General features: G+C 37.7%; 1 pseudogene; it reads left to right on the top strand.

Annotated features, from left to right (window-relative positions):
- The first annotated feature begins 3,004 nt into the window (after positions 1–3,004).
- LOC140846172 (nectin-3 pseudogene) lies at positions 3,005–6,687 on the top strand (annotated as a pseudogene).
- The last annotated feature ends 6,440 nt before the right edge of the window (positions 6,688–13,127 follow it).

The raw sequence follows: 13,127 nt of genomic DNA, 5'->3' as shown, positions 1-13,127 counted from the left end.
GGACTCCGTTTCAGTGTATATACTTTCAATGTCTTTATTAACTCTATTTTGTCCACATTTACAGTGTCATTCTTCTGTCTTGAAGCTTTGACACTATTACTATTCTTAAGTTTGTATCACTTTATAGTATTTAGGTTTTATGTCATATGCTTCCTATTAATCTTACATCTTCATACATTACCTGGTTATTCAATGCAATCATGAATTTCTTATACTATGGAGGTATAAGCAAATAGAATATAAATATATATAATTACCTCCCATTCCTAAACAAAGTCAGCATTTTCTATATTTGTTCTATGCATAATTTATATATTTATAAATTTATAATTTATATATTTATAAATTATACACAGTAATTTATAATTAATATGTCAATACCATAACTAATTTAAAATAATATATACTTTATGAATATATAAATAACATTTTTATGGTTACAGTTTTATCTGCTTTGTAGTAAATGTTCTTATTCTTATTGTATTGAAGTGTAATTGACATACAATGTTATATTAGTTTCATATGTAATGTACTGATTCAGTATTTGCATATATACCATGATAATTCTACCTGCCATCCCTCACTATATGAATTTGTTATATATTGTTAACTATATTCCATATAATGTACAAATAAGACACTCCTATGTATAAGACACTTTTTTCATGTATAAGTGAAATCTTACGGTGTTTGTTTTTCTGACTTATTTAACTTACATTAATACATTCTACACATGTCATAAATGACAATATTCCATTTTTTATGGCTGAGTAATATTGTGTATATGTACCACATCTTCTTTATCAATTCATCTATTGATGGACACTTAATCTTTACTTCCATATCTTGGCTACTGTAAACAATGCTGCAATGGCCATAGGGGTGTATATATCTTTTGAATTAGTGTTTTCATTTTCTATGGATAAATACCCAGAAGTAGAATTTCTGGATCATGTAATAGTTCTATTAGTAATTTTTTGAAGAACTTCAGTAATGTTTTCCGTAGTGGTAAGTTATATTCCTCCAGTTATCTTTTCATTTCCATGTGCATAGAATATCCTCTTCCATCTGTTAACTTGCAGTCTGTGTGTGTCTTTAGTTCTGTAGTGAGAATTTGTAGTAGGCAATGTATAGGAGACTTTCTTTTTTTTACCCACTCAGCAACCCTACACCTCTAGATTGGAACATTTATCAATTTACATTAAAACTAATTATTTATAGGTATATACTTATTGTTATTTGGTGATTGTCTTCTTGTTTTTATAATTCTTCACTTTTCTTGCTCTCTTCCCTTATGATTTGCTGACTTTCCTTAAGGTTATGTTTGTTTTCTTTACTGTTTATGTTTTATGTACCTATTATAGGTACTTGGTTTGCTGTGACCACGAGTTTCATGTATTACATCCTATATATATAGCAGTCCATTTTAATTGATAGTCACTCAAGTGTGTTCTAAAAGCATTACATTTTTACTTCCCCCATTGTGGTTTCTCTGTCATATTTCATATTTCACTATTGTGTGACCACTTATTGTAGTTTTAGACGATTTAATTTTTGTCTTTTAACCTAAAAACTAGCTGTGCATGTGATTGACCCATTTCCTTCACTATATGTTTAGCAATACCAGTGAGTTTTTTCTCTGTTTTCTTCTTTCTAGTTATTCCCTTTTCTTTTCCACTTAAAAAAGTACCTTTAACATTTCCTTGTAACAGGGTATGCTGTAAAACATGCATAATGCCCAACCATGGTACAGCCCTTTTATATATTAGATCTGCTCTTTTACCTAACGAGGTCTTTAAATTCTAGAGACAGGCATGCCACCTTCTGGCAGGTAATACAAACTGTGATTCTGAAAGTTGTGAATATCTAGCAAAAATAACACATCTTTGTAAGTTTACTTTGCGTCCCAAGATGATGGCTTAATATCCATCATGTTGGAGATGCTGTGATCAGACAGAACCGAGAGTCACACCCCATTTTGTAGGCAGGAATGTTTGGACAGAAACGGGGTTACAACTCCACCTGCAAGTTTTATTTTAGAAAACTTCTGCCAGCCTGCAGGGGAATTACAACTTGGAATAACTATGGCCATAATGGGGGCATTGCAATTAGATAAAATCATTTAAGAAGTAAAATCTTCTTAAAAGCAAAATCATCAGAACTCATAACTAGTGAGTTTTGTTTTATACCATATTTGTGGCAGTATAAAGTATAAAACTACAAGATACCTGGATTCATAGTTTGTGTGTGTATATATACATATCATGTAAATGGGAGAGATTTTTCTACTTCCCGACTGTGTCGTAAAAATTTATTGGCTTAAAAGCAAACACTTGTCCAGGAGTTCGAGGCGGGAGGGTGCCGGGGGGAGGGGCGCGGCGGCGGCTCCCGCCTCAACCTCGGCGGAGACGGGAGACCCGGACGCACGCGCCGGGCCTCTCGCCGCCGCCCCGGACCCAAGGCGCCGGGAACGGGGAGCCGCGGGCGGGCGAGCGGGAGGCCGGGGGAAGGGCGGGGAGCGCGCGGCCCCGCTGGGTCCCGGCGGCGCCCAGGCGCAGCTTCCGCCGCGTCTCCCCGCGGGCCCGGCCCCCGCCCCCGCCTGTCCCGCCGCCGCTCCTCCCCGGCTCCGTGGGGCCGCAGCCGGGCCAGTTATTGTGGAGCCGCACGTCACGGCGCTGTGGGGAAAGAATGTTTCATTGAAATGTTAAATTGAAGTGAATGAAAACATAACAGATTTCGTGGGAGAAGATAGATGGCGGAAGTTCGCAGACTGTTGCAGTTCGTCCTCCTCAGCATGGATTCTCTTTCAAGGAGAGTATCAGGGAAGGGTCTCGTTTGACAGCTGCTCACTTAATGATGCACCAGTTACTCTCCTAAAAGATTCTCTGATCCTGGAAAATACTTATGCAAAGCCGTTACATTCCCGCTTGGAAATGCTCAGTCCTCCACAACCTTAACTCTGTTAGCTGAACCCACTGTGAGCCTGGTAAGAGCGACAGATTCTTTAATTGATGGATGCCGGAATCCAGCTCCAGCGGGGTGGGGGAGGGGGGGTGTGAAGCCCAAAAGGATGAGACGGAGTAGGCTCGTGGAGAGACAGGACACGGAGTCAGATGGAGGTGGTCTCTCGACAAAGTGTCGATGACAGCTTTATTTATACTATTTTGCACAAGGATATGATTATTTTTTTATTCTGATGATTAATTAGTATAGGCAGTTGGTTAATAAGTATAGGCAAGCTTTTTTCTTTCTTTTACTTTGTAATCTATTCATGGTTGGTCAAGCGTTAGACAGGTGATTGTTTTTCTGTTCCTTGACCAAAACTTTTCCTATCAACATGTACTCTATTGTGTTTTACGTTTCTATGCAACGCAGATTCTAAGAAGTGCATGTGACCGTAGGAGCGTGCAGTATGTAGCAGCGACTATGGAGTCTATCAGCTCAGGGTGAAATACAGGTCACCTAGTGCCACAGTTAGGATTCTTTCCCACAAAAATATTCTTAGAAGCTTTAATAAATTTATAAGCAATCTAAAATCATAAACTCATATCTTCACCTTATACTCCTTTATAGGGCATAGTAGGCAGCAAACTAACTTTCCCCTTCTTATCTACATTTCTCTTTCTTCTGTGCGGATACTAAAATCTCTCTGACATATGCTACACAAGTCTCTATGACTCCACTACTGCAGGAATTAAACAAGTTCTTACATGATGAACAATGCAAGGGCATTCATAGCATAGAACCTGTTTCTGTTTTAACTACAAACCTTAAACTATAAACAATCATGTTAAATATAATGTATGATTATTCATTTGATTTTTATACTTCATATGTGAATCTAATAAAATGTTAATGTAGTCGGTAAATGCAAGATATAGATAGAAAGCATGATTTGGAACTGTAAGAAGGCAGGTGTAGATGATCAAGTTTGTGCCTACAGACCAGGTCTTAATCCAAGTTGAACAAGGGCAACAAAACATCCACAGGTGTAGAAGATTTCTCTCAAAACTGGGGGGGGGGGTGAGGTTCTAAGCCTCATCACCTCTGTTGGCCCCCTTTTTCTCACCTGATGGACCCCTGCGACTGTGCCTGTCTTAGGTTGTTCCTCCCTTGAGGAATCTTACCCGTCTCTGGCTAACCAGCCATCTTACGGGGCCATACAGGGAAATGTAAAGCTGGTAACTGAGAGAGAAGTAATATTCTTTGAAAAGGTTAGTTTTTTACTTCTTTGCAGATTTATGCTCCGTGGCTTCTATGCCCAGCACTTATTTTGAGGTATCTTTACTTCCTGGAAAATTATGGTACTTGGTAATTTCACGTATGAGGCACAAATTCTAGTAAAGGGCTGTGATTAGGAAAGAAGAAAAACAAACTATAGAAGTAGTAGAGGGAAGAAAACATGAGATGATTAATTAAGTGTCAACAGGGTTATTCTATTCAATATTTTCTCATGACTCTATTTCTATAAAACGTTCCATCACTAGTTTCACTAGAATTGTAAACAAGGGGGGCATTCTCAGTGGAAATGGGGTGGTCAATGTTTGACTAACTAACAGCAGGTTTCTGTACTTTTATGCTAAGATTGCCATTTGGCCCTGCGTGTTCTATTCTTCAGAAGCACTGTCCTGAAAAGCTTTTGGGAAGTTTATGTTCTCATCTTTTCTGTGCTGCTTAGCAAAGGTTAGCTTAGTCTTTGGCAACAATGCAAGTAGAAACAAAGCCAATAGTATAATGGAAAATAACAAAATCAAGGTGGGTAATAGAGGGAGCCAGCTGCAAAGGCCCCTGCCTTATGGGGGTCTTCTTCCAGCCTGAGCTTCGCTACACAGCTTGAGTAGCATGGCTCCCAGCAGATGGAGGAAGTGAAACAGTAGCAACCATCTGCATTGCAGTCACTGGACAATCAGTTGCACACGTTGACTGGGAGGGTGATGTTGGTGAAATGGAATCTACTACTTCTTTTCCAAACGAAACAGCAGTAATTGTCTGTCAGTACAGCTGTTTCCAGCCAGGTTTGCTAGAGGAAGGCGAATTACTTGTGTTGTAAAACATCCAGCCTTGGAAAAGGACAGCAGGTATTCTTTCCTATTAGCTTTACAGTGTGCTCCTGAGGTTTCAGTAACAGGCTATGATGGAAATTGGTTTGTAGGAAGAAAAGGTTGTAATTTCAAGTGTAATGCTGATGCAAATCCACCGCCCTTCAAATCTGTGTGGAGCAGGTTGGACGGACAATGGCCTGATGGTTTACTGGCTTCAGACAATACTCTTCATTTCGTCCATCCACTGACTTTCAATTATTCTGGTGTTTATGTCTGTAAAGTGACTACTCCCTTGGTCACAGAAGTGATCAAAGGTCATCTACATTTCAGATCCTCCTCCTACTACCACCCTTCAGCCTACAATTCAGTGGCATCCCTCAACTGCTGACATCGAGGATCTAGCAACAGAATCAAAAACTTGCCCTTCCCATTGTCAACTTTAGCAACAATTAAGGATGACACAATTGGCAGGATCATTGCTAGTGTAGTGGGTGGGGCTCTCTTCATAGTACTTGTACGTGCTTTGGCTGGAATATTCCTCTGTAGGAGAAGATGGACGTTTCGTGGAGACTACTTTGCCAAGAACTACACTCCACCATCAGATATGTAAAAAGAATCACAAATAGATGTTCTTGAACAAGATGAGCTTGATTCTTACCCAGACAGTGTAAAAAAAGAAAACAAAAATCCAGTGAGCAATCTAATATGGAAAGACTATTTTAGAAGAGCCTGAAAAAACACAGTGGAACAATGTAGAAAATATCAGTAGGTTTGAAAGACCAATGGATTATTATGAAGATCTAAAAATGGGAATGCAGTTTGTCAGTGATGAATGTTATGATGAAAATGAAGATGACTTAGTTTCACACATAGATAGTTCCATAATTTCGAGGAGGGAGTGTTATGTTTAGCTACCACTAAATGTGACTTAACTATGTACAATATTTCATTCAGACTAGTTGATCATTTTCAGATCGTTCATACTTTTTCTTGAGGAAGAATAAGCTTTTTCAACTCAATTTTCAAGCTTACTTTTTATATTGTAATTTGACAAATGAAAATGTAAAATCTGGGTTCAATGTATCTGAGCTGCTTTACATTTTTTTTCAATGCTGTACTACTGTCTCAAGATTTTAAATTTTAAGGCAAAGTACTTTATTGGTCTGAGTCACACAGGTAAGAAGAAATGTCAACATAAAATGTATAACTTTTGATACAAAAATTTTGAAAAAAGGAAACTACCTTGGCATTGTGTATTAAATGTTTACCTAAGACTATAATCTCAAGTGTAATGCTTGTTAAACATATACCTCTCAGAATTTATCACCATTAAATGATACTGTATCAGAATTGATAGTAAAACTAATTCAAGAAATGTTTATACATATTTTTAGTATACAAAAAATATTCAGCCTGATGAAACACCTTTCCTTTTCAAACATTTTTTTAAGTTTCTATACAAATGGGATATTTATCTCTGCATTTTAATGAGCCTTGCAATAATTACTGTAAAGTGGCTTTTCAAAGATATTTTGTTGCACTAAAACTGTGGTAGTAAACTCAGTGAATACAATGTGTGGAAGAGCATATTAGCTGATGAATATTTTTGTCCAAAATACATACAAGTATAATAAAAAACATGCCTTTTAAACATGATAATTACTATAATTTTTTTCATCTCTGGAGGACAATTCTTATATTGTCATATGAACTTGGTGTTAGGTTGGAGGAAGGAAAAACAAGGACATGCAAACAGAACAGAGATGCCATAGGGGGAGAACAGAACAGACCCCAAGGTCTGTGCCTTGTATGGAAAGGGGACAGCTTTTCCTGAATTCCATCCTTTCGATGTGCCAACTAAGACCCAGATGTCAGCCTCCTCCCTCTTAGAAGGAAAAAAAGTTTCTAGTTGTCTATTATGCCACCTTTAGCCAATCATACCTCTCCACACCCCCTAGGATAGCTTGCCCACTCCCCCTGCTCCTAATCCCTTATAAGCCCCCACCTCCCTGACTGGGTGTGACTTCCCTGGCCTGTAGTACCCAGACCACGGAACATCACCCGGAAGTGGCATTCAAATAAACTACCTGGCCCTTTGTTGCCTCTCTTTGCCTGCTTATTTAAGCTAAAATTTATCTTACATTTGGTGCCAAAATCCCAGGAAGGAGCATGAGTGCAGGGCCCCAACCGACCACCAGTGGCCCTGCCCCCTCCTTCCCTGACCCAGGACCTCAGCCTGCTCTCCACTACATGGACTATTTTCTGGTGAGTCCCTCAGTTTTCCCTGGTCTGTTTCCCTTCCTAACTCCATTTCACCTGGTCTGTTAGAAATTGTGTGTATGTACAGCAGGGGCATCCAGCCCGTAGGCATTTGGCCCACCCTCTGTGGGCATCCAGCCCACCCCTGGCCCTGTGGTGGGGGAGACGTCCCTCACCCAGGCTCCCAGGATGTCTCCCCTGACTTGGCGTGCTTGGGATGCTGGGCACTCCTCTCAGCGGGATTAGTTGGGAAGTGGTGCAGACATGGGGAACCAGCCCTCAAAAGCAGAGGCTCAGACCCTGCTGCAGTGTCTCATTTCTAATCTGGCTACTCTGTATTTGTCCTGGGAAGTTCGCAAATAGAAACTAGTCTTTCTTTGCTCTGAGGCCAGGCCTCAGTATCCCTTGGACAATCAATCTTGCTGGCCCCCTGAGGGAGCTTTCAATTTTAGCCTCCTCACCACCTTGATTAATTATTGCCACTGGAGCAGAGAGTAGACTGAAATCCCATATGTGCAAGCTTTTTGAACTTTGCACTCCTCTCCAGACCTTTATGTTATGTTCAATGACTCAGGTTCTCCTGGCCCAATCTCCAGTTAAAGATTGTCAACCTTTTACTCTGCTCAGTCCTTCTTCCTTTTCAGATCCGCCAGAGGACCTTGATCTTCCACCTCCTTCAGCTCACAATCCCCTCCCCCTCTCCACCACCATCTTTAAGTCCTTTGTCTTCACACATGTCGCAGCCATATTAAAGTCCTACATTCTCAACCATGCTGTTGTCCTGCTCTCCTCTTCCGGTGGCTGTACCACCCCCTCCCCCTCTCCTCCCACCTTCACTGCCCTCTTCCCCCACCAGAACATGCTCCTCCCACCCTCTGGTTCCAGAAGCCATGGACTAGAAGCTGAGGAGAAGGAAGGCAATTGGATATCAGTGACTCAAGTCTTTATATCGGTTTGTCTGTCTGTGTATATGTTTTTGTGGGGGGGGTGTTGCTGACTGTAGTCATTGTATCTCAGTTTGTACGTTTTTGTGTCTAGGTATATAGATGAATAAGATTTTATTTAAAAACAAGTGCTTGTGAAAATTGGGCATTCTAAAACTTCCAGAAAATCTGATAAAAATATTAAGCATTAATGCTAATTTGGGTTTGGCTGAGGCAGGCATGTCCTTGTTGTTACCAGCTGCCTATGTTTACCCAAGGTCATTTAAGTCAATGTTATCTGCTAAATCTTTTCAGAATAAAATGCTTAAAGGCTTGGCTTTGTCTAATATTCAGTAAAGGTTTTGTAAGTCATCTAGCATAGTTGCTAAAAATAAGTAAACAAGCCTAGCAAATAAATATATTAATAATAATACTTCATTAATGTATAACAGTGTATATATATATATATATATATATATATATATATATATATACAAACAGCCTGAGAATTTTTGTAGTAACCAAAATTCTTAAAGTTTGCTAAGTTATATAGACATATTCTGTGCCTAATAAGAAATTGTACTATGAAGCACATTTCCAAAAATGATAATGTATTTTCATAAATGTATCAATCTGAAGAATGCTAGTGTAACAGTTTACAGTAGCCTATTTTTCAGTGTTCACTGAAGGTTAAAGTAATGGTTTCAAGTTCTAATCAAAACTACTTAAAGTAATAAGGAAAACATTTCTCCATACTAAAAAATATGTCTTTTGATAAAAGAAAGTAACTTTGTTCTAAAGTACAGCAGTTTATTTAGGAGAAATCTAAATGTAAAAAGAAAGTTATAAAAAGTTTGTAGAAGAATTTAATATGGTAATGCTATATAAAATTAAAGCAAATGAGTCTCAGTATCAAGTACACAGCAAAATTAGAATTTTGTTTTCAGTTAAAAAGACAAAGTTTTCTTAACTGTTAGTCTACTCTTAATATTGAAAGATTGCAGAGAGTTCTAATTGTTTTATCAAAGCAGTTTCTCATGCTTAAAGTCTCAGTGAGTTGTCGGAGTCTTTAAGAAAATGAGATCTTAATATTAAAAGGACTAAAAGAAACTTTGCTAACAACTGTGTAACCTTCTTTATTTGCCTTTGAAGTACTTTGTTGTCATTCTAGTTAAATGGATAAGTATTTCTTCATGGCAACCTATAATTGTATTTAAGCAAGTGCCAAAGAAACTTTCTTCTGACAACTTCCCAAAATCAAATTCAAAAAGGTACTTTTACCTCTAGTTAACTCTGATATTTTCCAGAGGCCCCTGGAAAATGTCAGAAGAACTTTTTCTCATTGGAGAAAGTATTTGGCTAATTTAACTTATTTATATGATCTATAAGTACCTGCTTAATTACCTAGAAAGCACTGTCACAGAGAATGATGCTAAACTTTGTTACTGAATGTTTTGTGTTACAGAAATGTCAGAATTTCCTTATGTCAACTGTCTTACAGTAAGTTCTCATCAGATCTTTAACCATTGTCATTTGTAAGTCTTTTATTATTTATAGTCAGTTTTATTACTCTTAACCTAGTAAAGAACTAGATTTCAGCAGAACAAGTATTAGTTACATAAGATTAAGTAAACTAAAGAAGATGATTTTGTAGCTTTTTGTTTCCAATGTTGCTGATAAAGTGTTTTAAGCTTTTTCTCTTAAGCTGACAACAGTTTAGTAAATAACTGCCTTTATAAGCAGAAGTGAAACTTTATCTTTCTCTCTACCTGATCCCTCCAGAATTTAAAAACTCTTAGTGACTGTTTTTATATTTCATGGCAGTATGTTTATTTGCACAAGTTCAATAAGAATCTGCTTTCCTTGTAAGAGGACCAATTAAAAACACTGGTTATATTACCAAGGCTTTGACTGGAACATCATATCTGAGAGACACATGTGTAAACTCAGATATGAACAAACAGCTTTAAGGAACTAAGATTGACTTTATAAAGCCAACAAAGCCCCTTAGAAGAACTAGCCTGGTACCTTGCTTACAGAGTTCCCAGCAGCCTGACCAGGTGAGTAAAGAAGGTCACTTCCTGGCAGGTGCAGGAACCTCAGGAATGTCTTGGGAACCTCAAGAAGAGAGGAATTTATCCAAATCTACAGGTACTGCAGGCACAACCTGATGGCAAGTCTGGCTTGGATTTCTGGCCTCAAGAAGTCCTTAAAAGTTCAATGTGAAATTCCTTACAAAAAGTTACAGCAAAGCATATTTAAAAGAGCCTATGTAATCAATTGCTCTTCCTGCTGCACTTATGCAAATAATCAAGCCAACTGTTAATTATTTTCTTAATCTGGCTACTTCTAATAAAAATAAGGGTGATTTTAGAGAAAAGTATTGTTTCAATAATGCAGTCTTATCTATACTAAATCCTAATACTAGTCATTGAGATGTAAACTCAATCCAGAATTCCAGTTCCCCATAATGGCCTGGCTAATGCCCCTACTGGGCCCCTTAATAACAGTTTGTGGTTTACTCTTAGATGCCCCTTGTGTCCTCAGGTTCCTCCAACAGCAGCTAACCCACATGACCTGGGTCGCCACCAACCAGATGTTACTTCACCGTTATGCACCTCTTCCCACTAAACCCCCCCTTCGGCCTAATACCAGCCTCAAACCCCTATGGTGACCCTTGTCAGCTGGAAGTAGGCAGATGGAGTTGTTGCCCCTTATGACCAAAAGGCTGGAATGTTAGGTTGGAGGAAGGAAAAACAAGGACATGCAAACAGAACAGAGTTGCCATAGGGGGAGAACAGTCCAGACCCCAAGGTCTATGCCTTATATGGAAAATGGACAGCTCTTCCTGAATTCCATCCTTCTGATGTGCCAACTGAGAGCCAGATGTCAGCCTCCTCCCTCTTAGAAAGAAAAAGTTTCTAGTTGTCTATTATGTCACCTTTAGCCAATCATACCTCTCCACACCCCCTAGGACAGCTTGCCCACTCCTCTCCCTCCTAACCCCTTTTAAGCCCCCACCTCCGGACCAGGTGTGACTTCCCTGGCCTGTAGTACCCAGACCGCGGAGTATCACCGGGAGTAGCATTCAAATAAACTACCTGGCCCTTTGTTGCCTCTCTTCGCCTGCTTATTTCAGCTAAAATTTATCTTACACTTGAATTTTTGGTACATTAAGTGGTCGTTTTGTTTTAATGCTTCATGACCTAAATATGAGAATAATAATGAAAAGTTGGTACACAGTTAAATATAGTGCAGGGAGGGCACTTCAGTATATAGAAAAACATGGTTAAACTAGTATTGGAGTACCAGATTTAGAAATAAGATGTATTGCCCATAAATTTAGACAGAATTTTCTAGACTGTTTTAGCTGTTTAAATTGATGTTGTTCAAACAGGTAAAATACACAGAAAAAAGATATAGAGTATAAACTTGGAAATTTGAGATTTGGTGAGAAGAATCTGAACTACAGAACCCAACCAATAACACTTGCTAATGGATATTGGCAAACCATCCCCCTTTTCTGACTTAATGTAATGTATGTGATTAAAGACTTTTGTTTTTCCAATTGAAACTGGGAACATCATGAGGTTTTTATTTCTGTTTTTGTTTACATAATTCATTAAGTATATTCTTTTCAGAAATCTTGCATCCTATGAAAAAGAAATGCTATCTAATTTCAAATATAGTTCTTCTCTGTGAGGTAACTAAATTGCTTCCTTAGAAGAGTCCTATAAAACTATAATGATAAGTGTTTTGAAACCCAAAAATATGTTTTTTTGTTGATGATTCATTGAAAAAAGTATTGTGTGGAATTGCCTTAGGTGTTTTGCCAGGGAATTGAAATGGTAATTAGTAGGAGAATAATTTTTTATTTTGTTAATAAATATTATTTTGTCAATAAATAATATTTTCTTAATAAAAAACAAACACACTTGTATGAACTGGGCATTCCAAAACTTTCAGAAATTCTGATAAAAACTAACCCAAGAGCTTTTCAAGTTCATGTGGTCTGATAAAATATTTGACACCAATGCTAATCTTTGTTATTTAATTAAAATGGGCAAGTATTTAAGGTTATCAGCATTAAAATGAAAACTTTTATTCTGCCTGGGTTTACTTAAAGTCATATAAACTGATGTTATCTGTTAAACATTTCAAAAATAAGGTAAAGGCTTGGGAGAGTGGCTGACTTTGACGTCTCATGAATATTTTGTGGGCAATCCAAGAATAGTTGTTAAGAACAAATAAACCAAATAGGAGTACTAGTAGAACTTTTTAGAAATATTATGTGTTATGGTATGTGCACTTAAAAAAGCTTGAAAATGTTTTTTGGTAACCTGAAATCTTATGATTTTGCTAAGCTAATTTAAGTGATTAGTTTTTCATTGAATACCTGGATTATTTCCAAATAAGAGGAAATAATGACATATCAATTACTGAATGTAGGTTTACCTGCTTTAGATTGCGTATTACAGAGAAACTAAAGACAAATTTATGTCTGTTAGTAAATATGTTCTGTGCTTAATGAAAGACTGTACTAGGAGGAAGCACATGTTTCTAGAAATTATGATACGCATTAATGGAATTGCCAGTTTTAAAGAATGGTGGTATAACAGAGTTTATAATCACTACTAGTTTCACTAGAAATAAAAGTTTTTAAAAGTTTAGAATGTTAAAAAGCATAAGTAAAGACATTAGAAATAATAAGAGAAACATCTCTGCCTGTAAGAAAAGTAAAATATATTTTTGGTAAAAGAATGTATGAGAAATGGAAATTAATTTTTATTAAGGGAAAAATAAAGTAACTTTCTCCTAAAGGTGAGAAGCTGGGTATTTAAAGAAGGAAAACACAGTGCAAAATGTGAATGTGAAAAGGAAATTGTAGAAGCCTTGTGGAAAA

Source organism: Manis javanica, chromosome 14 (assembly GCF_040802235.1).
Source record: "Manis javanica isolate MJ-LG chromosome 14, MJ_LKY, whole genome shotgun sequence".
Taxonomy (NCBI): Eukaryota; Metazoa; Chordata; class Mammalia; order Pholidota; family Manidae; genus Manis; species Manis javanica.
This window is presented reverse-complemented; position numbering and strand designations above follow the sequence as displayed.